The 23365-nt window shown below is 44.9% G+C and overlaps 1 pseudogene; it reads left to right on the top strand.

Annotated features, from left to right (window-relative positions):
- LOC6603617 overlaps positions 1–22859 on the top strand; it is a 30591-nt pseudogene extending 7732 nt beyond the window's left edge.
- The last annotated feature ends 506 nt before the right edge of the window (positions 22860–23365 follow it).

Below are 23365 nucleotides of genomic sequence, written 5' to 3' on the forward strand. Positions count from 1 at the left end.
TGAGATATCCTAGTCACTCGGTTGGCCACGAACGTGCTCCAGTGACACGCGGGCTTTGCCAGCCAGGCGGGGACTATGGTGGAATCGGATCGTAGCTGCTGTTGGCATATTCGGCAGGATAGCCGCCGCCATTTCGGACAAAAGCACTGCCCCGCAAAGCTCTAACCGGGGGAGCGACACGGTTTTCACGGGTGCGACTCGCGTTTTCGCTATGAGAAGCTGCACCTCGACCAAACGGTCAACCTCAATGCGCACGTAGATGGCGGCACCGTAAGCCTTCTCGGATGCATCGCAGAACCCATGATGTTCGACTTTTATCGCTGGCCGGGAGCCGACCCATCTTGGAATATGGATTTGGTCGAGAGCGGAGCAGCTCCGCAGGAAACTTTGCCAGCGCTGGCGCATCTCGCTTGGAAGCTCATCGTCCCATCCCAGGTCCTGCCACCAGATTTCTTGCATGAAGATCTTGGACCGGACAATGAATGGGGCCAACCACCCCGCGGGGTCGAACAGCCTTGCGATCTGGGACAGAACTGCTCGCTTGGTGTATGACGACTCAGGCGCTAACTCGGGAGGGACAAAAAAAACCTCGTCTGATGTCGCTTTCCAGCGAATCCCGAGAGTCATAGCCGTGCTCTCTCCCTCCATCTCCAGAAAATCGGTGTGGAGAAGATGAGCACTCGGAATTCCTGCCAGAATATCTTTGTGGTTTGAAGTCCACTTCCGCAGCGGAAACCCTGCAGAGCTAAGTGCGGCCTGCAACTCGCGGATCGTTAGTCGAGCCTCCTCGGTAGAATCCGCTCCGTCTAGGACATCGTCGACATACATGAATGACCGAATGCGACTTGCTTTCGGAAATCTGGACTGGACGTCGCTTGCTAGCTGTTGCAACACTCGGATGGCAAGAAAAGGAGCGCAATTGACTCCGAAGGTTACGGTCTTAAGTTCATAGTCGCGGATATGTCCCTCCTTGTTTCGAAATAATATTCGCTGGAAAGAGGTGTGTTTCGGGTCAACCCAAATTTGGCGATACATTTTGGTGATGTCCGCGTTGAAAACGTACCGGAAATAACGCCACTTTAGGATCTGGAGGGTCAAGTCCGATTGGAGGACCGGGCCGGCGTGCAGAAGATCATTCAAACTCACACCGTTGGTCGACGGGCTGGATGCGTTAAATACCACGCGGACCTTCGTGGTAGTGCTCTCAGGCTTGAAGACAGCGTGGTGCGGAAGGTAGTAGGTTGACGACCCATGAGTCGGAGGAACTTGTGTCATGTGTTGAAGCTCTAGGTATTCTTGGATCACGGTGTCGTACTGCTCTTGTAGGGGACTGTTTCTTTTCAAGCGATTTTTGTTTCTTAGGAACTGGGCCAGCGCGGTTGCCCTTGAATACCCCAGATCTGATCCGAGATGATCTGGGTCGCGAAACGGTAACGTGACGACGTATTTCCCGCTTGGCGTTCTTGACGTAGTTCGGAGGAAATTTCTTTCGCAGTACGAATCCGACTCGCTTTCTATTTTAGTAGGAATGTCCTCCACCTCCCAAAACTTTGTGAGGAGTTTGTCTAACGGAGTCTCTAGCTCGGTGGAAATTTGCGTGGAGAAGGATGCGACCCTGCCTTGTACCGTGTTTGGCACTGGGCCTGTAAGAACCCATCCGAAAATGGTTTCCTGTCCGAGGAGAGATCCACAGATGTTCGTCTGTGAGCCGCTCAATAGGATGGATGAAAGGATGTCGGCACCAATCAGGACATCTATTTGTGAGCTTTCGTAAAATGTCGGGTCTGCCCATGGCAGGAATGGAAGGGAAGGAAGGCTGCCTGATAGTTCCGGCAGGACATAGGCTGTGGCGTCCAAGTGTAAGCCCGGCTTAGTCGGGGAGCGGATGGAAATATGGCAGAGCTTCTTGGACTGAGCGGAAATTGTCTGATTGAGGCCCGAGACCTGTGCCTGGGCGAGTCGGAATGGCAACTTAATGATCTGGAAGAGACGTTCCGTAATGAACGTCGCCTCGAAACCCGGGTCGATTAGAGCGCGGGCGCGAAAATTTGTCCCCAAGTGGCAAATATTAATAATAGCTGTGCCCAGGAGTACCGCCCTTTTGCCGGAGGCGAAATAGTTCTGAACGCTAGGCTGATCTTCGGCAGGAGTCGGAAGTGGTACGGAATTGGGCACGGATTGGCTGGAAACTGGAGTGCCACGGTGCAGCAGCGTATGATGCCGGTCTCCACACGTGTTGCAGTTGTGGGCGCTTTGGCATTCACGAATCTGGTGACCTCTTGCGAAACAGTTTAAGTAAAGCATTTTTTGCTTAATATAGCTGGAGCGAGCATCAGGTCTCATCTGAAGGAATTGAGGGCATACCCGGATCGGATGGTTCTTCTTGGAGCAAAGATCACACGTTCTCCGCTTCGGATCCACAGTTGTTCCGAACGAGTGAACCCGCCTTGCAACAGGGCTCCCTTGGGAACGGAATGGGTTGGGATTGCCCTTTGAACTCTCTGACATGGGTAGACTCGCCCTGAAGTGGGCCTGAGTCTCCATGCCTGGATGGCCGTCCTCGGTCACCTCGAGAGAAAGGTACCGCTCCGCCAGGAACTTGTCCATAGCGTGCCAGGTGGGAATTTCGGACTTGTGTGTCACGGACTGCTCCCAAAGCTCCAAAGTCGCTTTCGGCAACTTTGCGTAGACCGCGTAGCAGTCATCCCCTGGACGTCACACAGGCCTCGAACTCCGCGTCCACCTTCGCCCACAGGCTTCGGAGTTGATCTCGATGGACTTGGGAGAGCGAGCGGGTTGGTGTGCTAGCATCAGGAGCGCTGAGCTTCTGGTCGAAGCGTGTCAGTTTGCTTGCAGCCAAGGAAAACTTAGACCGTGCGGAACTGGCGGCCGATTGGGCCATAGTGCTCGGAACCGTGCGAGGGTCGACCGAGGGGAGTAACAAGGCCTCAAAGGCATGTGGTGTGTGAGCCCTGGACGTGGTCGGACCTCGCTCAGCTGGGGCCAAACGGGAAGGTGTGGGCGTAGTGATTGAGCCGTTGGAGCTGGGTGGATGGGTCAAACTCAGCGAACTCACCTGCTTAAACTTCTCACCAGTGGGCATGGTTGGCTGATGGATTTGCGATAACGCGTATCAGAGTCGCAAAGCAGGTGAGCGGAAATGGAGTTTTGAACGACGAACCGTGGATATGTGGCCTTGGCGGAGTTTATCGCGAGTATTTATATAGTAGCAGTCGGGCACCGTTGCCGGAATATATAAATATAAAATACTACGATCAAATAAAAAAAAATGGCCAACCAAGAGCGACTAATGAGCAATGATATTGATGCACCAGGTACCCCTATATAGAGTCGGTTACAAAACGAATGTTGAGAACAATATACCCAGAAGTGCAGGGTAGCGCGTCACTTGGCGTTCCGTTACGGTCAAGCGCGGCACCGAAAAATATTCTCCCACCAACAACAACGCAAGAAAACGGTGGAGAAGCGAAAGCGAAATGGAAAACGAAACGAATGCACCGCTGCTGCTGCTTGTATGTGTGTGCGTATGGATGTAAGTGCTATGTACCGTGGCTTGGGTTGACGACCCACCCTTTTGACGAGATGTAAAACAACGGTTTAAACGGTGGATAACCGTTTTATATACAATATGTATAATTTAAAATGTAAGATAAATATGTATGTTGTGCCGAATGTATGGATCGTGTCTTATTTTTGTTGGCAATATCATTAGTTAAATACGGAGACGCAGTGATTTATTTTATTTATTCATAAAACCGAAAAACTATGGAACGTTGAGCAAGAAAAAAAAAGACAACAAAGTAATTGCAAGAATATGAATTTATGATTGTTGTCAGCCGCTTGGATTGGGTTGCGATGTTTGTGTGCTTGTATGCATGTGCATATGTCAGCAACCAAAGCTCAGCGGGTAGCTGGGAGAGGTAGGAATATATATACTGGATCGGAGGTTGACCGCAGGAGCTTGCTCGGATCAAATTAAACCTTTGGAGAAGTAGGTGGCCACAACCGTCGGCAGAACCGTGGCAGAACGAAGTATGGTTTAATTTGGAACTAGAGCGAGAAATGAATACATATGTATGTACATATGCCACGGGAACTCGGACTGGGATGGAAAACTCGCACAAAATCACTGCACTGGTGTTGGGCTTACTTATCTTGAATTTGGAGCGATCCGCCGATGCTGGCTGGGGTAGGCTTCTACTTATGGGGAAAGCGAAGATCCGGCTCGAAGGACCAATGTTTGGAGGGGGGCGGATCGAGGTTCAATTTCAAACGGCGAGGTTTAGGTTCCAGCACTAACCATACAGTATATAGATGTGCCAGTTCATACAACGAAAGTGTCACACACCGGCTTGCGCTATCCGTACCCCAGAGTGACGTCATCATGAGAGAGAGAGCGCAGAGAGAACATCTTTGCATGTGTTAGTACACACGCAATATGTTTCGACAAAAATATGTGATTGTATGTTTTTTCAGATTTTTTGAACTCTCTCAGGTCTGATCTGTTTTGCCACCAGCATGTTTTAGTGTATGGGTGCACATGCATTCTCACGTACTTTGCGTGTGTGTGTTTACTATTGCTGGCCGCTAGAACTGAAATTTGAGTTTGGTTCTTGTTTCGGGTCTTTTGATGGACTGACCTACCGCCACAAAATAAATGAAGAATGGGCAGGGGGTGGGGGTATGGTACACTAGGGCGCGGGAAACAAAATAAAAGCTGTTATTTGTTTGATTTATACCACAAAATATAAAATATTACAATAATATAATTACACATTTATTTCCTTATTTTAAACAGGTTGATTATAAATTATAAAAATTAAGCAAACGCCGTCGGTTCTCGACTATATATAATAATATAATTGCACATTTATTTCCTTATCTTAAGCAGGTTGATTATAAATTATACAAATTATGCAAACGCCGTCGGTTCTCGACGTTTTTGTTTATTATAACTAAAACAATGATGTATCTAAATATACAATATAAGAAAATATATATATATACTTAAATAAATATGCATAAATATAAATGGAATTGGTTTTACATATATTTCAAATCAATTGTCAATCGCGCGCTTTCCGACGGGAATCTGCAAAGTACAAATTTAGATGTATATACTGTATGGTTAGTGGTTCCAGTTTATTCTCTGGGTATTCGCGCGGTATGTACCGGTTGCAGCGGGGGTGAAAACGTAACTACTACCTATGGTGCTTTTTCTGCCGTGAGCGCCGTGTGGATCGTGGATTGTGGATCCGAGCGCCCCTCCGAGCGCGCGAGAGCGAGCCGGGCCCGAGGCGCGCGGAGCCGGCACAGTGCGCGGAAACTGTATGCTGCTGGCCTGAACACCCTCATTTTGACAGAAGTCATTTTACAATACCCAGATTTCAATAAAGAGTTTCAACTCACAACAGATGCCTCAAATTTCGCATTAGGAGCAGTTCTTGCTCAAAATGACAAACCAATATCCTTCATTTCCCAAACCCTTTCGAAAGCAGAAGAAAATTATGCAGCAAACGAAAAGGAAATGCTAGCAATAATATGGTCATTGAAGTCTTTGAGAAATTATCTCTATGGGGGAGCAAAGGTTAAAATTTAAACCGACCATCAACCCTTAACCCATTCTATGAGCGATTGGAATGGCAACGCGAGAATAAAACGATGGAGAACATTTTTGGAACAGTACGACTATCAGCTAATCTACAAACCAGGAAAAGCCAATGTAGTAGCTGCCTCTTTGTCCAGAATCAAGGAGATAAACTCCATCTCGACACAACATAGTAGCCAAAGTTCCTCCGAAAGGTTAATTCATAGTATGGAAATACCAATAAATGCTTTTAAAAACCAAATCTTTATTATTCCAGGAAACGAAAATAATTACAAATTTAGTATCCCATTTCCAAGATTTCCTCGACACGAAAGTACACAAAACACATGCACCGAAGCTGATTTATTACAAATATTAAAAAAATACCTTAACCCCTAAGTTATCAATGGAATTCAAACAACCGAACACATTATGGGACAAATCCAAGATATATACCCATTAAATTTCTTCCAATACAAAGTTAGATTCACACAAAGTAGATTAGAAGACTTAAGTAAGGAAGGCCAACAAGAAGAAAAGATCTTAAAAGTTCACAATAGAGCCCACAGGAGTGCCGTAGAAAATCAAAAACAACTCATCAAAAAATTTTATTTTCCAAAAATGAAACAGAAAATTTCCACTATAGTAAAGCAGTGCCAGATTTGAGAGGAAGTAAAATACGACAGACACCCCACTAATCCCGAAATCGTGGAAACACCAATATTACAATATCCAGGTCACACTATTCACGTTGATATTTATTCCACAGAAAGAAATTTAGTTTTGACAGCAATAAACAAATTTTCCATATTATCCCAAGGAAGAATCATCAAATCCAAATCCATCGAAGATATAAAACCATGCCTGCATGATATTCTGTTTTATTTCGGCGTACCAAAAAATGTAGTAATTGATAACGAAAAATCCTTAAGTTCAGCTTCCATAACGTTTATGATGAAAGACCAATTGGGAATTCAGATATTTACAGCCCCACCCTACAAAAGCTCAGTAAACGGACAAGTAGAAAGATTCCATTCAACCCTCTCAGAAATAATGCGGTGTTTAAAAAGTAAAGGAATCTATAGCACATTTCAAGAATTACTAAATCGAGCTATTTACGAATACAATTTCTCGGTACACTCAGTAACAAACAGAAACCCGTTAGAAGTGTTCTTTGGTAGGAACGCCAAAACAAATCCTGATCAATACGAAATAAGTCGACAAAATAATATTGACAAACTTAAAAATAAAGAGGACTTCGATTTAAAAAATCACAACAAGAAAAAAAAACCGATAATACAATACTCGCCAGGTCAAGAAATATTCGTATGTCAACCCAAACGTCGGTGGAAAGCGTGACTGCTACCACCGGCGGGCACGGGGAGGAGCAATCCTCTCTGCGTGTCGCCAGCGGTCACACCTCGGGCATGGCGGGAGCAGGTCATGTCAGTTGTAATACTACTGCCACCAAAACGACGCGTTGCAGGGTGAGCCGCGCATCGACAACGGCCGATGCAGACTCGGACCTGGAGACCTAGCAAGACCGAAGAGGAAAGCCTTCTCCGCTCGCCGGAACCAGGTACCAGCTCCCTGCGTAGGGAAGGGCCGAAGCGTTCCAGGGAGGGGATGAAGGCAAAAGCTCAGTATAAGGCGGCCCTCAAGTTACTGAGCCGGCTCCGGGGCAAGGCGGATATCTCCCAAGAGGAGAAGTCCAAGCTAGCCTGGGCTGAGTAACGGGTACAGGAGGGCCGCGAACACTACGCGCAGTTGCCCCAGATGAAGGCAACAAACGGTGGATTCGCCAACAAGGTGGGGGAGATGTTGGCCACCAAGAGGCAAAGCTCGATCGTAGCGATTAGAACGGGAAGATGACGGCGGCGCAGTGGAAGTTAGTCCACGCGCAGCTCGTCGAGACACTGTTCTCGCGAATGGAGGAGGACCCTAGCGCTCCCATGCCCACGTTCGATGGAGCGGGATGGCTGAACGGGGTCAAAATCCTCAAGTTCAACGACGACCCAACGCGGCAGTGGCTGGTGCAGAAGGTGCCCCTACTGGAAGCTCTGTGGGAGGGGACCAAGCTGGAGGTGGTAGACAGGGAGCTGATTCCGTCCATACCAAAGGCGAAGGTGCTCTTCCCCATTGCTGTCCAGGGAGAGCGAGCACTGAAGCTGCTGCAGAGGCAAAATCCGGACGTGCCAACGGGTGACTGGAAGGTTCTGCATGCCGGTAGCCCACTACCCAACGAGGGGGGCCAGCACGTGGTCCTCCAGATCAGCAAGGAGGCGGAGGACATCCTGTATCCCAAGTTCGGGAAGATGGCGTGGGGCGTAGGTAGCGTATACCTACGGCTGAAAAAGCGCCACCCCGAGGATAAAGATGCGCACACCCTCCAGGCAGGCGAGGTCGAGAAGGACCTAGGTTTGGAGTCCATAGTGGAGGCCGCCCAGGGTCTGGGCGCTGGACGACTCGGAGGAGGAGGAGGACGGTGACGGTGACCTGACAATCATAGTCAACCCGTCGTGCGAGGTTGAGTTAGCCACCCATGACACTAAGGGTGCTGCAACTCAAGCTCCATAAAAGCAAGGTAGCGTCGGCGGAGCTCCGCAGACGCCAACGCCCATCACAATGTGTGGGGAAGCCCTGACACCAACGATAGAGGTGAGTCACTCCTAGACTTTATCTTATTCACTAACTTAGATGTAGCAAACGTGGGGCAGGAACACACTTTCGTGGGTCCCACCTCGTCAAACGTGCTAGACCTAACTCTTGTCACGGGAAAGAGTACCTTGGTATCTGACTGGAGAGTCCTCGAAAGACCATCCTTCTCAGACCATAAGTACGTTCAGTTCAAGTGCGAATTCAAACACTCTTCGAAGATAACAGTCTATAAAAACCCCCGAAACACAAACTGGGTAAAGTTTAAAAAGACTGTTACTTCGAAGCTCGCGAATCCGGGCTCAGTGAAATCCGCGGAGGATATATAGAAGTCCCTAAAGACCCTATCCAACGAGTTACTGAACGCCTACCATGCATCGTACAAACCCTCGAGAACGAAGTGGAGGTCCAAGCCACTCTGGTGGAACCGAGATCTCTCTCTCCAAAGGAACAACCTCAAGGAATTCTTCAAGATCGCCAAACAAGCGAACGAAGAGATTGTCAATGAGGAATATAAAATCCTACTTAGGAGCTACAAGAAGGAAATACGTAAGGCACAAAGGAACTCGTGGAGAAACTTCTGCTCCAACATTGAGAAAGTGCCCGAAACCGCTAGGATCCGGAAGCTGCACTCAAAGCAGCCCACAGTACAGAGCCAACTAAAACTAGACAACGGACAGTGGACAGAGGGCAGTAAAGAAGCCCTAACAGCACTAATGGAGGCGCACTTCCCTGGATGCACCGAGGTCACTGACGCCAAGGAGCATCAGGACCTAGCAACTGAGGAACAGCACCCCCCAATAGGTCTGTTAACCACTAAGAGAATCCACTGGGCCATAGACTCCTTCGCGGCCATAAAAGCACCAGGACTGGACGGGATATTCCCAGCCATGATGCAGTTGACCAAAGAGGTTATTACCCCATGGCTCTTCGCAATATACTCAGCATGCCTAAGTACGGGCTATATCCCCATCCAATGGAGAACCTCGAGAGTTGTCTTCCCCCCTAAGGCAGGAAAGTGCAGCCACGTGAGTCCCAAGGATTACAGACTGATAAGCCTTACCTCCTTTCTACTAAAAACACTAGAAAAGCTGTTGGATTTACACATCAGGAACTATAATGTTACGGCTACGGGCTGGTTAAATCTTGTTGGCAATGCAGCCTCAGCAGGAAAGGGAATCGGGGTTAGTGCACTATACTGCGCTCTGGGCTCAGCTCGCCGGATGGGGTCGGGGTCTTTCCTATCCCTATACTTCCTTGTTCTCGCCATATTATAAAAATTTAAGTGCACTTACACAGAATCTACTTTGATCAAAACACAAATGTAATCAATCCCCGGTCGGCATAGATGGCAAGAAGGAATCCGGTAGTCGCGTATTTAATTTAGTGATCCTAGGTGTAGGAGATCACTAGTTCCTCTATACCCTCCCTACCTTCGGCAATGCGTGGAACGATGTTGGCATGGCCCCTAACGTAACTACCGCTGCATTATTACACTCGATGTATCATTGGCATTATGTACTCAGACAGAATGGTTGTTATTTATTCCAAATTCATGTTAATTCAAAATAGTTATATTTATCAAGATTCAAAAGATTCATATATAACAAAAGGTTCATTAACTTAAGAATATAAAATACAATTCATAGCAAAACTGAGCCTTTTTACTCACGAAGGTCAACATTTCCATTCAATACAAAACTAATGATCATTACCAAATTCAAACACTTTCCTTGACGAGCTCGTTGCTGTGGAACAACATTAATTATATAAAAATAGTAAAGAATTAAAGAATGATATTTTGGCCGACATTGCCAGAGTTAATCAAGGCTTAACATTGAGTTAATTAGGAAAGGAACTTAAGACATAAGATAAAGAAATTAATTCTATAGGAAAGATATTCCTTAATATAAATGTATATGTTTATATGATTTTACATTTAAAGTCAAATTTAATTGAAGTGCAAACACAAGAATGCAAGCAAAAGAAAAAAACAAGACAAAGCAAAGAGAATGTCGATGATCAAATTAATGCACGTTTATATGTGTGTGCATACGCACGCATATGTCCGAATTCTCTTCGAACGAAAGCTCGCTCTTGGCGTGTGAGTTATCACGCTCTCCCTTTCATTACGCTGCACCGCTGCTATACCCTGATATTTCGCGGGTATGTTCGTACTCACGAATCGATGATCACATGTTGTCCACGACACAGGTCACCCTAGATTCCGATTCCTGATCTTGTATTCACATCTTTTGCACAATTTTAGCTGACATAAATTTCCACTTTTATTCCTAGGCGTTGTCGATTCCGCATCAAGGATGTTGAGTTGCATCTCGCAAGATACGATTAGAGGGCATTCAAAAGTCGATGCAGATCGTCCGTACAACGGAAACGCTGGTAATTCGAAGCGGCCAAAAATAAGACACTGGAGGTTGCGTGGGGGGTTTAGGCGTGAGAGTGCCAAAGCACGGCAGACCTCCAGTGACCAAGAGATTCTGTAATAGATTCGGAATTCAGTGAATGTACCAAACCTGCTTTCCTCTATAATCACCTTCTTTTTCTCTACGTAGCACTTTGCACTTTCACCACACAATATAGCTTGATCTTGCTTTTTAGTCGATTCTCCGCCGACTTGCAGTTATGTAATTTGGTATGTATTATGTAATACAGGGACACGTGGACTTCCACTAGAGTTTGGCACTATTGGCACAGGCACAACCGAAGTGTTTTGGGAGAAAAATGGAATTGATCCGCGTGTTCACCGTCGCTGTCGGCTTAAGCGGCATAGACGAGCTTTAACGGGACCCTTCCATAGAATTCGGTCTCGAGAGACGAAAAAGAACATTCGAGCAATTAAAGCTCCAACTTCGAAGTAGCTGTTTTTAAAGCCTTGGTGTTCGAACTAATCAAGTTGGCGCGTGATTTGAATCTGCTTTATATCTGGGAAATTATTAGGGAATTTAATCTGGGTTTGCTTCACTGGCCACTACAGAACGAGGTAGGGGGACTGATGTCAAAAAACCAACACGCCTACACCAAGGGGAAATCAGTGGAGACGGCACTACACTCGCTAGTAGCCACCATCGAGAGCGCCCTTCACAACAAAAAGTATGCTTTGGGAGCATTTGTGGACATCTCAGGAGCATTCAACAACGTGGCAACAACCGCAATAACAAGTCGCCTAGAAGCGAATAACATACACCCTGCAATCAACGTCTGGATCGAAAACCTCGTCAGTTGTAGACGGGTGCAATCGGAGTGGGGCACCGCTTCCATGGTAAAGGGGGCACACAGAGGCACACCTCAAGGTGGAGTCCTGTCGCCACTACTGTGGAATCTGGTGGTCGACGACCTCATTAAGAGATTTGACAGAAAGGCCCCAAAAATAACAGCTTATGCATGTATGTCCATCGCCCCTCAGTTCCATAATGGAACGTACACTCAGGGAGATACGTGAGTGGGCGGAAGAGGTAGGACTCAGTATCAACGCGGACAAGGTCCGTCTTGTCATCCTCTCTACCAAGAGGTACAAGGACCCCCCCGAAAATTGACCAAACTAGGCTGACTCCAAAATCACAGGTGAAATACCTAGGCACAGTACTGGACAGCAAGCTGGCATGGAGGCCCAATGTAGTGGAAAGGGTGAAGAAGGCTACCATTGCGCTTTATGCATCCAAGAAGATGCTCAGCAGCACATGGGGGCTGTCACCTGCTCTAATGCACTGGATCGGTGGTGCGACCAGCTCTGCTGTATGGAGCCTTAGTGTGGTGGCAGGCTATTGAAAAGAAGACATACCATAGGTTAGGTTAGGTTCAGGCGGTAGCCTGGGAGAGTGATGAAACCCTCCCAAGCTCACTTGGACCTGTAGAAGGTCCGTTGTGGTGCCGCATGGGCGTGTGCCCCTTCCCAGTGCCTAGAAACCGTGGAGAAACAGGCTGTTGCAAATTAAGGGCAGTCCCATCCGGAGGCTTGGATGAATCTGGACAAGGTCCCCGGTTTGATTTCGGACAGGTCCGAAATGTCTGTGAGGAAAGCAGCCCCGAGAAAACGAAGACGACGATTTCCAAGGGCTGGGCAGTGGCAGAAGAAGTGGGGGACCGATTCCTCTTCTTCCTCGTCGCGACAACTCCTGCAGAAGTCGTTATGAGGGATTGACAGTCTAGAGGCATGAGTGCCAATCTGCCAGTGTCCCGTAATGGCTCGAGTAACTGCAGAGCACTCTGCTGAGCCTATACAGCTCGGCTGAGCGCTTCTTCGATCGATATGGCCATATCAATCTTGAGATTTTACAGGAAGCTGTTTGCTGCCATCTCCTATTGGCATTTTTCTCAAACAATTCGTGCGTGAGGAGCCTGCACGTAGCCAGAGGCATCGCTACCTGCTCCCTCTCCATAAGGAGAGGAATTGTAGTACCCTGAAGACATACCATAAGCTTATGAAAAAGACTCAGCGACAGGCTCTGCTCTGTATTACAGGGGCGCTGAGGTCAACCCCAACAAAAGCACTCGAAACTATACTCGGAATCGACCCCCTGGACATTCACGCTCGCCTGATTGCGGGAAAGGCAGCACAACGCCTTATAGCATCAGGAAACCTATCCATACAAGGATACGGGCACAGTTCAATTGGCAGGGACATGACCAGATCAACTGATTATATGACCCCCCAAACTTGCCTTGACGTCAAAACAACCACATCTTTGGGACCTGAAGACTGGAAGGGACCAAACTGAGCACCTCAATATATACACAGACGGCCCCAAGATGGAGGGAGGAGTAGGAGCGGGCCTATACTGTACAGACCCTGAGATAAGGCTGTCGTATAAGCTACCGGACCAATGCAGCATATTCCAGTCAGAAGTTTTTGCCATCGGGAAGGCAGCGGAGGTCGCTCTCCTAACAGAACGAGCATGCAGTCGTCCGCGGTCAGCTCCAGAGTGTCTTGGCGAGCAGGGAGGCATTAGACATCCTAAGCACGACAAAGACAGTGCGGATCTATTGGGTTCCTAGCCACCAGGGCATCGAAGGAAACGAAGCGGCGGACTTACTAGCTAAGGAAGGCGTCGGGCTGGAAAATAGGAGAACCGAGAACGTGCCTGTCTCACTTAGAACGCTGCAATGCGATCTAGAGAAGCAGGCTAGAACACAGACTGATAACAGGTGGAACAGTACCACCACCTGCAAAACCTCGAAGATAATGTGCAAGGAACGCAACGAGAAACTTAGCCACTACCTACTGCACCCACCACGAAAAGACTGTAGATTGCTAGTGGGAATACTTACAGGTCACTGTCTGGCTGCTGCACATGCAGCTAAGCTAGGCATCACCAACAGAGACAGTTGTAGGAAATGTGATGAACCTGGTGCTATCGAAACCTTGGAACATCTCATCTGCTACTGTCCGGCTCTCTCAAGGGCAAGGAGGAGATACCTGGGCGCCCCAGTGCTGGCATCACTGGAAGATGCCTCCAAAAGGACGCCACAGGAACTGCTGGCCTACGCTAAAAACAACTCGATTCTCGGGGACTTTAAAACCACCTAAACACTTCCGCGACGGTTCAAAATATGATCCAAAATAATCTTAATGATATCATTTGAAATTATAGTAAGCAAATAGTAATAAATACACAATTTGAGAAACGAATAAACATACTTACAGAAATAAATAATAGACTCTTGACAACAATAAAGAAAGACAATGCGAAATAGCCATCAGTTTAGAAATTCAGGCCCGACTTATAAAAGAAGAGCTAATTAATGTAAAATATGCAATTCAATGGGCAAAAATAAATATAGTAAACACATTCTTTCTTAACGAAAATGAATTAGAGACAATTAAAGAAAACTTTAAAGAATTACTAACCCCACTCAATTCAGTAGAAGAAATGCTTGAATTTGCAGACGTCTCAATTTTATATAATAAAAACACACTACTCTATATTATTAAGATCCCTAACTTAGAAAAAGAAACCTATAAAGATATCATCATTCGACCTGTCGTCCGAAGAAACCTCATTGTTAATTTACCTTTCCAAGAAATATTTATTAACGAATTGAACACTTATGGAATTAATAAACCATGTAAAGACTACAATAACGTAAAAATTTGCACAACAAATAATGTAATCATCTTAAACCACGATAACTGTATTAGCAGATTAATGATAGGGAAAGATTCCTCGTGTAACTACAGCAATGCAGAACACATCGAACCTATAGAAGAAATAGATTTCGACTCACTCCTCCTAAATAACTTCAACGGAACAATAACATGGCAAGACGGCTATGAAAAACTAAAGGGCACGTACTTACTAAAGTCCTGGAACGATACGATAAGCATTAACGAAAAGAAATTTACAAACATTCACAAAACTATAACCAAACCAAAAACTCGAATGGTAAAAGTAGGCCCATTGCAATGGTGAAAATGGATTGTGTTATCGAAAAGTTAGAAGGAGCAAGGGTATTTACCACATTGGATCTGTCGAACGGGTATTTTCACGGGCCTGTCGAGGGACAGTCACAGAAGTACACTTCATTCGTTTTCAGTTTTCCCGTATCTTCGAATTTGTGGATGCCACAGACTTTCACCCTTTGTGGGGGCGGAAATGGGCGGGGTGAAGTTTTGAAATATTTTTGTAGCAGTGACATATCACAGAAGTCTGGATCCAAAACATCGTTGCTCTAGCTCTTATAGTCTTTGAGCACTAGGCGCTGCCTTCAGCGGGAATGGACAGACGGACGGACGGACGGTCAGACGGACGGACGGACAGACAGACAGGGCTAAATCGACTCGGCTATTGATGCTGATCAAGAATACATATACTTTATGGGGTCGGACGTTACACACATCCACTTTTACCACAAATCTAATATACCCCAATACCCATTTTGAATATCGGATATAAAAACTCCTCACTACCCTACATAGAGTGTAGATTGTGGAGTGGACAGACCTAAAAAATCTTAGTAGATACCGGCTCTAATAAAAGTTATATTCAACCCCAACATGTTAATAGCCCAATTTTAAACCAAAAACCTTTTAACGCTATCACCGTTAGTGGCAGCATAAAAATAACACACCATAAAATTGCAAACCTTTTCAATATCCCTTATATTAATGTAACATTTTTTCTGTTACCCACCTTAAAATCATTTGACGCCATACTAGGAAATGACTATCTCAAAGAATTAGGGGCAGTCATCGACATAAAAAAAACGAACACTAACAATAAACAATGGTCAAGTTATTCCGATAAAGGAACAATTCCTGGAAGCAGTGAATGTCATATTTAATAGGACAGAACACCTAACAGAAACACAAAAACTAACCCTCGAAAATCTCTTTAAAACGCACTCTAATTTGTTCGCAGATCCAAACAGAAAACTTACTTACACCACAAACATTAAAGCAGATATCCGCACCACCTCTGATACTCCAGTTTATTCACGATGTTACCCCTTACCAGTGGGATCCAAAACAGAAGAAGAGAAACAAATAAAAGAACCACTAGATGACGGGATAATTAGACTATCTCGGTCCCCTTACGTATTCCCCCGTATGGCTGGTTCCGAAAAAATGGATGCCTCTCAAAAGAAAAAATTCAGAGTAGTTATCGATTACAGGAAACTAAATCTAGTTATTGCTGCTGATAAATATTCCATTCAAAATATAAATGAAGTTTTAGCACAACTAGGAAACAACAAGTCCTTTTCAGTACTAGATCTTAAAAGTGGTTTCCATCAAATTCTGTAAAAAAAATCAGATATCGAAAAAACTGCATTCTCCATCAACAACGGTAAATACGAATTCATACGTCTCCCCTTTGGATTAAAAAATGCACCACCAATATTCCAACGCACCCTTGATGATATCCTTCGACCACATATTGGTGAAATCTGCTATATTTATATTGACGACATAATTATTTTTGGGAACGATGAAGAAACACATGCTAACAATCTTGCGACCATATTCGATACCCTTGAACAAGCCAATATTAAATGCCAACTCGACAAATGCGAGTAGAATATTTAGGATTTATTATTTCCGATAGAGGCATAGAAACAAATCCTGCAAAGGTAGAAGCCATTTCTAAGTATCCTTGTCCGAAAACATTAAAGAATCTCAGATCCTTCCTAGGATTATCCGGTTACTATAGAAGATTCATAAAGGACTATGCAATGCTAGCTAAACCACTTACCTCATTATTAAGAGGGGAAGATGGTCGCATATGCAAAAACAACTCGAACAAAAAAAAACATTCACCTTAACCCAGAGGCAATGGCAGCTTTCAAAAAACTCAAGAACACCCTCATTTCGACAGAAGTCATTTTACAATACATATTTCATAAAGAGTTTCAACTCACAACAGATGCCTCAAATTTCGCATTAGGAGCAGTTCTTGCTCAAAATGACAAACCAATATCCTTCATTTCCCAAACCCTTTCGAAAGCCGAAGAAAATTATGCAGCAAACGAAAAAGAAATGATAGCAATAATATGGTCATTGAAGTCTTTGAGAAATTATCTCTATGGGGGAGCAAAGGTTAAAATTTAAACCGACCATCAACCCTTAACCCATTCTATGAGCGATTGGAATGGCAACGCGAGAATAAAACGATGGAGAACATTTTTGGAACAGTACGACTATTAGCTAATCTACAAACCAGGAAAAGCTGTAATATTCGACGCTTGTCGTGCCTTCTTGTATTTTAATTATCCACGGCTAACTCCCAAAATTACAGCCTAAAACTAGGCCGTAAAAAAATTCGAGTTGAAGATCTTTTGAGCTTTGATAAAGCTTATCAACAGCTGTTTTGCGACCAAGCGGCAACGCTTTGATATGCAATTTTTCTGCCGTGCACTATTTCATTAAATATTGCTGTGTCTGGATTCTGTATAACAGAAGAAGACCATAGAAAGTGTGGAAAAAACGTGGGTTGCTGTACTTAGTAGTCCCAGCCTCTTTCTTTTTCTCCTCGTGACCGTCAGAGTGACCGGCAGTGGAAAAAGAAGTCTTGTAGAGCTGATCCAGTTCTCTTAACCAAGGTCAAGCCAAAGTCAAAGCCTAGTGCAAGTGCCAAGTGCGGCTCAAAGTGATCATTTAATTTGAGTGGACGCGCCAGTTATATATTGCCAATACTGGGGCAGCCGTTCGACCATTTGGAAAACGAGCGCCCACAGTTTACTAAAATTTTTCGAAACAGTGGTGCAATTCTGTTGAGGATTAGCACCACTAGTATCTACGTATTGAAACGCTGGTCTAGAAGTTACGGATTGGTTATTCCCGGAGACCTCTATTGGCCACGTGCCCGTACCACCGGTTAAACCCCCACCGTTTGACATTCGGATGAGGCGGTAGCCGAGGGCATGGAATGCTCCTCCAGTAAACCCGATCGGTGGGCTCTGCAAGCGTCGCCTGGATCCGTTCGACCCATGGGGATGATCTGACTGACTCTTCAAATACACCAGTCGCCCCACGAGCCATCAAGTGTGCGGGTGTACCTAACCTCACGCCGCAGATGGACCGCGGTCATTGACCCTTGGCATCGGAAGCAGTTACCTGCGCCCGGTACAATCGTGTGCCACCTTCAGACCTCGAGTAGGAACTCGGTCTCCAGCCGGGAAGCATCGACCCCGCCTCGGATTTAGTTATATTTTCTATCTTTCTTTCGAAATTAGACCCGATATGCGAAACCCTGTTTTTTTATCCGCTTTCTGTTTAACTACGTTCTTTTGATACGGCCAAAATTTGCAACAGCCAATTAAATCCGGTATAAACAAAAAGGGAATTCCTGTCCATGGGCTAAGTCGAACTTGAACAAATGAGTAGTGTATTAATACCGATTATTTTTACAGTTTTTGATTTTGGTTGCCACGCATTCATCTCATCATCTGCAGATACTCATCACAATCACACACATCATCATACTCCTCCACCCATCAAATCATCTCATCCAACACACAACGAAAGATCTTTCTGCGTGGGAGTCAAAGCTATTAATCGTATAGTAAGTGATTATCCTGAACCAAGTAAGCCATCTGAAAAGAATGAATGTGCGGTAACTATTCGTTGGTCTTCAACCATGATCACGGTGTTATACACGTATTACTCATGCCTTTAAGCGATTTTCCATATACCCGATTTTTGTCTGGTTTTGGCACTGACCAAGTTAACGTAATGAAGTTTGAAGTTTCCTTGTTCCTATGATGAACACATAACCTAGCTCGTGCATTTATATATACCTACTACTAATCCTTTTTATAGCTTTAAGATCATTATACCCTACCTCGCCCCTATGATATTCTTTCCCCAGTATATGCTGTATAGTAATACCCTATAAATGTAAGACAATATCGAATAGCAGGCTTATATTAGGGACTAGATTCTATTAGCGTTAGGTTTTATAGGAATTTAAATGAAGAACTGTGGATTGCTTAAATAAAGTTAGTTTGGAAATGAACCAAGGCTAAATATCTTATATCGGAACCATGCAACTTCGTCTGACGGAGATGTGACCCACCGCAGTCTTTGTTGGAGGGATCCTTGCTGTTTATAGGTGGCTCTGAAGGATCATGGTAGGGTGGGCGTTCTCGCCAATGGGCGATACCGCAGACGACAAAGATCTGACCGGTGATCTTCTTCGTTTACGTATCCATGCTGATCTGTCCCTTTGACCCCTGTATTCCGTTTCCTAGTATCCTTTCCCTACTCGTACGCGATTTTTTTTTTATACCCGATACTCAAAATGAGTATTGGGGTATATTCGATTTGTGGTAAAAGTGGATGTGTGTAACGTCCAAAAGGAATCGTTTCCGACCCCATAAAGTATATATATTCTTGATCTGCATCAATAGCCGAGTCTATTGAGCCCTGTCTGTCTGTCCGTCCGTCCGTCTGACCGTCCGTCCGTCTGTCCGTCCCCTTCAGCGCCTTGTGCTCGAAGACTATAAGAGCTAGCGCAACGATGTTTTGGATCCAGACTTCTGTGATATGTCACTGCTACAAAAATATTTTAAAACTTCGCCCCGCCCACTTCCGCCGCCACAATGAACAAAAATCTGTGGCATCCACAAATTCGAAGATACGAGAAAACTAAAAACGCAGAATCGTAGAAGATGACTATATCTTCTAGAGTGCAAAATCTGAACCAGATGATCGTATAATTATTATAGCCAGAATCAAGAAAACAATTTCATTCTTTCTCGCTCTGTCTCTCTCTAACACACAGGTTTCATGGTCGGTTTTGCCAATTGAAAAATATGAGTTCAAGGATCTCAGAACCTATAAGAGCCAGAGCAACCAAATTTGGTATCCACACTCCTGTGATATCGGACCTTGACCGTTTCGTGTCCAAATTTCGCCACACCCCCTTCCGCCCCCGCAAAGGACGAAAATCTGGAGCATCCCCAAATCTCAGAGACTATTAAGGCTAGAGTAACCAAATTTGGTATCCGCACTTCTGTTAGATCTCACTATAAAACGTACATCTCAAAATTTCGCCCCACCCCCTTCCGCCCACGCAAAGGACGAAAATTTGTTGCATCCACAATATTGCACATTCGAGAAAACTAAAAACGCTGAATCATAGATAATGACCATATCTATAAGATTGCTGAATCTGGATCAGAGCAGATAATTTTTGTAGCCAAAAGCAAGAAATCAATTTGCATTGGCTACGCAGCGCGTGACGTCACGCTCAGACTGATTTTCTGTCTCTCTCGCACGCACTCTTTGTCCTGTCGTTTAATATTAGCGGCGTCTGCCGAAGGAGAGCCATACTGACTTAGTATCGGGTATAACTGTAGAGTTGCGGTGTCCGCAGCAACTCACAACGTTCCGCCTCGTTTCTATTACATTTTGAGTTTTTGGGCGTCATTTTCCTGCTTGGAAATGCGGACGATTCATATAATTGACGTTTCTAGTATGGAGACTTGGATCTATCTCCATTGGTTCTGGTTTTGGAATTGGCTTTGGTGCGATCGGACGATTCGGAATTACATTCTGAGGGAATTTTGACGGGGGTAATTCTGTGTAACTTGAGGTGTTTGGTAATTATAGTTTTGTCTGGGAGGAATCGAAGGTTTATTCTGATTATACTGGTGGTACTGGAGAGGTTGCCTAAAATTGTTATAATTGATATTTGATCGGGGTGCTGGAATTGGTTTTTGGTTTGAGCCCCTATATCCAATAGTGGGTGGTTTGGCGTTAGCATAATTAGAACGATAGTTTCGGTTTTCTAATTTTAAACAAAGATGTAGAGCTGTTGGGAGGTCTGCTGGTTCTTTCATACCAAGGAGTCGAGGAAGATCTCCTCGTAGTCCTCTGATAAAAGTATCTAATGCTTTGTCGCGGTATAGTTTGGGCATTAATTGTTCTGCTTCCCTTCCCTATTCCATGCAACCTATTTTATTTAGAATCAGTGACATTTGTTGATAAGCAACTTGATGATAATCTTCCACTGACTGTTGATTTCCCTGCACCAGCATGGTCATTTGGTACTCTAATGTACTCACGTCTCTCTTATCACCATGGTGTAGAGTCAAACATTTGAAAATAGCGTTCCAATTCACAGGAATGTTGTATGATTCCAATGCCGTATCGGCATTTCCGACAATCTTGTTTCGAATGACTTGAAGGATCCCAACGTACTTTCGGGTTCCTACTGTGTCTGCAAAGTCCTCTAGAATCCTTTCTACTCCCTTCTTCCAAGAACTAAATTCGGATCGGCTTCCCGAAAATTCCCGAATGCTTTTCACGAAGTCTGGGATTTTGTCATAGTCAGGTGCACTGTGAGGAAGTGCAGGGTCTATTTCTTGATCAACTGCGTTGAGGAAGTCAGTGTTAGGGTTAAGTAAGGCTCGTTCGAAAAAAGTGTTCACTAAATTAGTTACCAAGGATGTAATTTCTTGCCTACCCATATTTGTACCCGCATTGGGGTCTTGAACCAGAACGGCAGGTCTGATTACATTATTAGGATTTGCCATTATGTGAAAGTATTAAGTATTTATAAGATATGAATATTGTTTTTATACCCGATACTCGAAATGAGTATTGGGGTATTAAAAGTGGATGTGTGTAACGTGCAGAAGGAATCGTTTCCATGGGGTAGGAAGTATATATATTCTTGATCAGCATCAATAGCCGAGTCGATTGAGCCATGTACTGACTATGCATCGGGTATAAACGTAGAGTTGCGGTGTCCGCAGCAACTCACAACGTTCCCCCTCGTTATATATAAATTCTTATCTCGATCATTTGCCAGAGCTCTAAATGGGTAGTAAAATATCCTCCATGCCCACACCCCGCCGACCAGAGACAAAAGCCGAAGCCAACGCGTACTTCCTACTCCCGTTTAGTTATCATCAGCTCCTATAACCTGTACGCTGTATGCTACAATTAAAGACAAATTTTAAATGGCAATGGGTTCGAAAAGTCTGTCCCGATTTTATGGCAGGGTTTTAAGAACGTTTTAAGAATGATAAATATAAAAATTTGGCGCCCAACGTGGGGCTTTTCTTCGGCATGCCCCGACCAAGAAAATTTTTATAAAGTCCACCAATGCGAGCCGCATCTCAATGCAGTGTCATAAGACTTATTCCTTTATCCATTAATTCCCAAGAGATGTGCATGGTCGTGCATTGTCTGGGGGATTGACCTCGAGTAGCTGGATTGCGTAGCAGTTTCTAATTAGGTTTCTGGTTATGTTTGTGGCCCTCATTAGCGGCTCGCTCCTCTCCAGCTTTGTCTATGCCGTTCGATGCTTGTCTTGACCACACTCTTCTTAATTTTTTATTTGCCCGAGAGCCTGAGCATGCGGCAGGATGATGAAGATGTCCCAGAGAAACAAAAGGATGCGGCTGTGACCATCACCATCTCTGACCAGCAGCTGAACGTATCCGAGAAGGCTGATAAGCCACCCGAGAAACCCCAGGACCAAGGGGAGAGTGAACCTGGTTTATTCAGTCTGAAACACGTCAAGGATATGTTCAGTACCTGCTTCAAGCGGAGGGAGAATAATGCGCATACCATCATTTGGCTGGTGACGTTGGCTGGCTGTGTCTCCATCTTTGTGGGCGGTAAGTGTTTCCCTGGCATCTGACTACGAGATCTACGAGAATGATTGATACGGTGTCTCCTCAGATGGCGTTGTGACTGTGATGTATCTGTATGTGCGTCAACAGTTTCACCTGACTGTTCGCGAGTAAACCATCTTTGAGACAGTCAGTCAATCGGTGCCTCTGATAGGAGTTCTCTTAGGCTTTCTGATTTTTAAAAAGGTATAGGTTTCGCCCAGGAAAGCCCCTTGGTATTGAGTACTTGCACTCTTCTTCCAGATCTTTGGTCTATCTGTGGTTGCATTGATCCTCAGCAGTCTGGCCAAGGGCTTTGCTTTCCTGCCCTGGCACTTATATCTGTCGGTGGTTCTCGGAGTCTTTCGCTCCATTCAGGGCCCCATGTGTCGCACCATAATCTCCAATATAGTTCCAGCCTCTGACACGGGTATGAAAAACGTACCCTCATTCCAAGTTAACTAGAAAATCTTGCATTGCAGGTAAACTTTTGGCAATTGGCAACATTGTTCAATAGGTGAACAATCAATATCAAACAAATAATATCAACAGAGTCAGTGGGGGACACATTCGTATTAGACGAAGGGTGCATGGTTTCCGAATTTTGTGGATACAGAGTAGATATATCGATCTTTAAAAGTTAATAATCAAGAGTAGAACAGAAAATCATATATTAGTAAAATTAGGATAGGATGTCATTAAATTAGAGTTTTGACGAGATTGATCCAAACGACCATTCCGATACTATCTGCTGTATTTGCGTAAGACAGGTAGAATATCGGACACAGCTTTTAAGAACAAGTTGTAACCACGTATTTCATTTAGTTTGTTTTAATACGAGAAGAGGTGAAAAGACCGTGTGACCGGCGTGCAACAAGCCCCTACAATCATCCGCTCTTAGCTTAGCGGAGGAATTAGCCGTAGCGCAGGCGTCCACCTCGAATGTAGAGTCTTCTCAGCTTCTAATGAGAACCAGATCACAGCGTGTGACAGCAGCTCCAGCTGCGAATACTGAAAATTTAC

This window comes from Drosophila persimilis, unplaced genomic scaffold (genome assembly GCF_003286085.1).
Source record: "Drosophila persimilis strain 14011-0111.01,24,50 unplaced genomic scaffold, DperRS2 tig00003933-arrow-pilon, whole genome shotgun sequence".
Taxonomy (NCBI): Eukaryota; Metazoa; Arthropoda; class Insecta; order Diptera; family Drosophilidae; genus Drosophila; species Drosophila persimilis.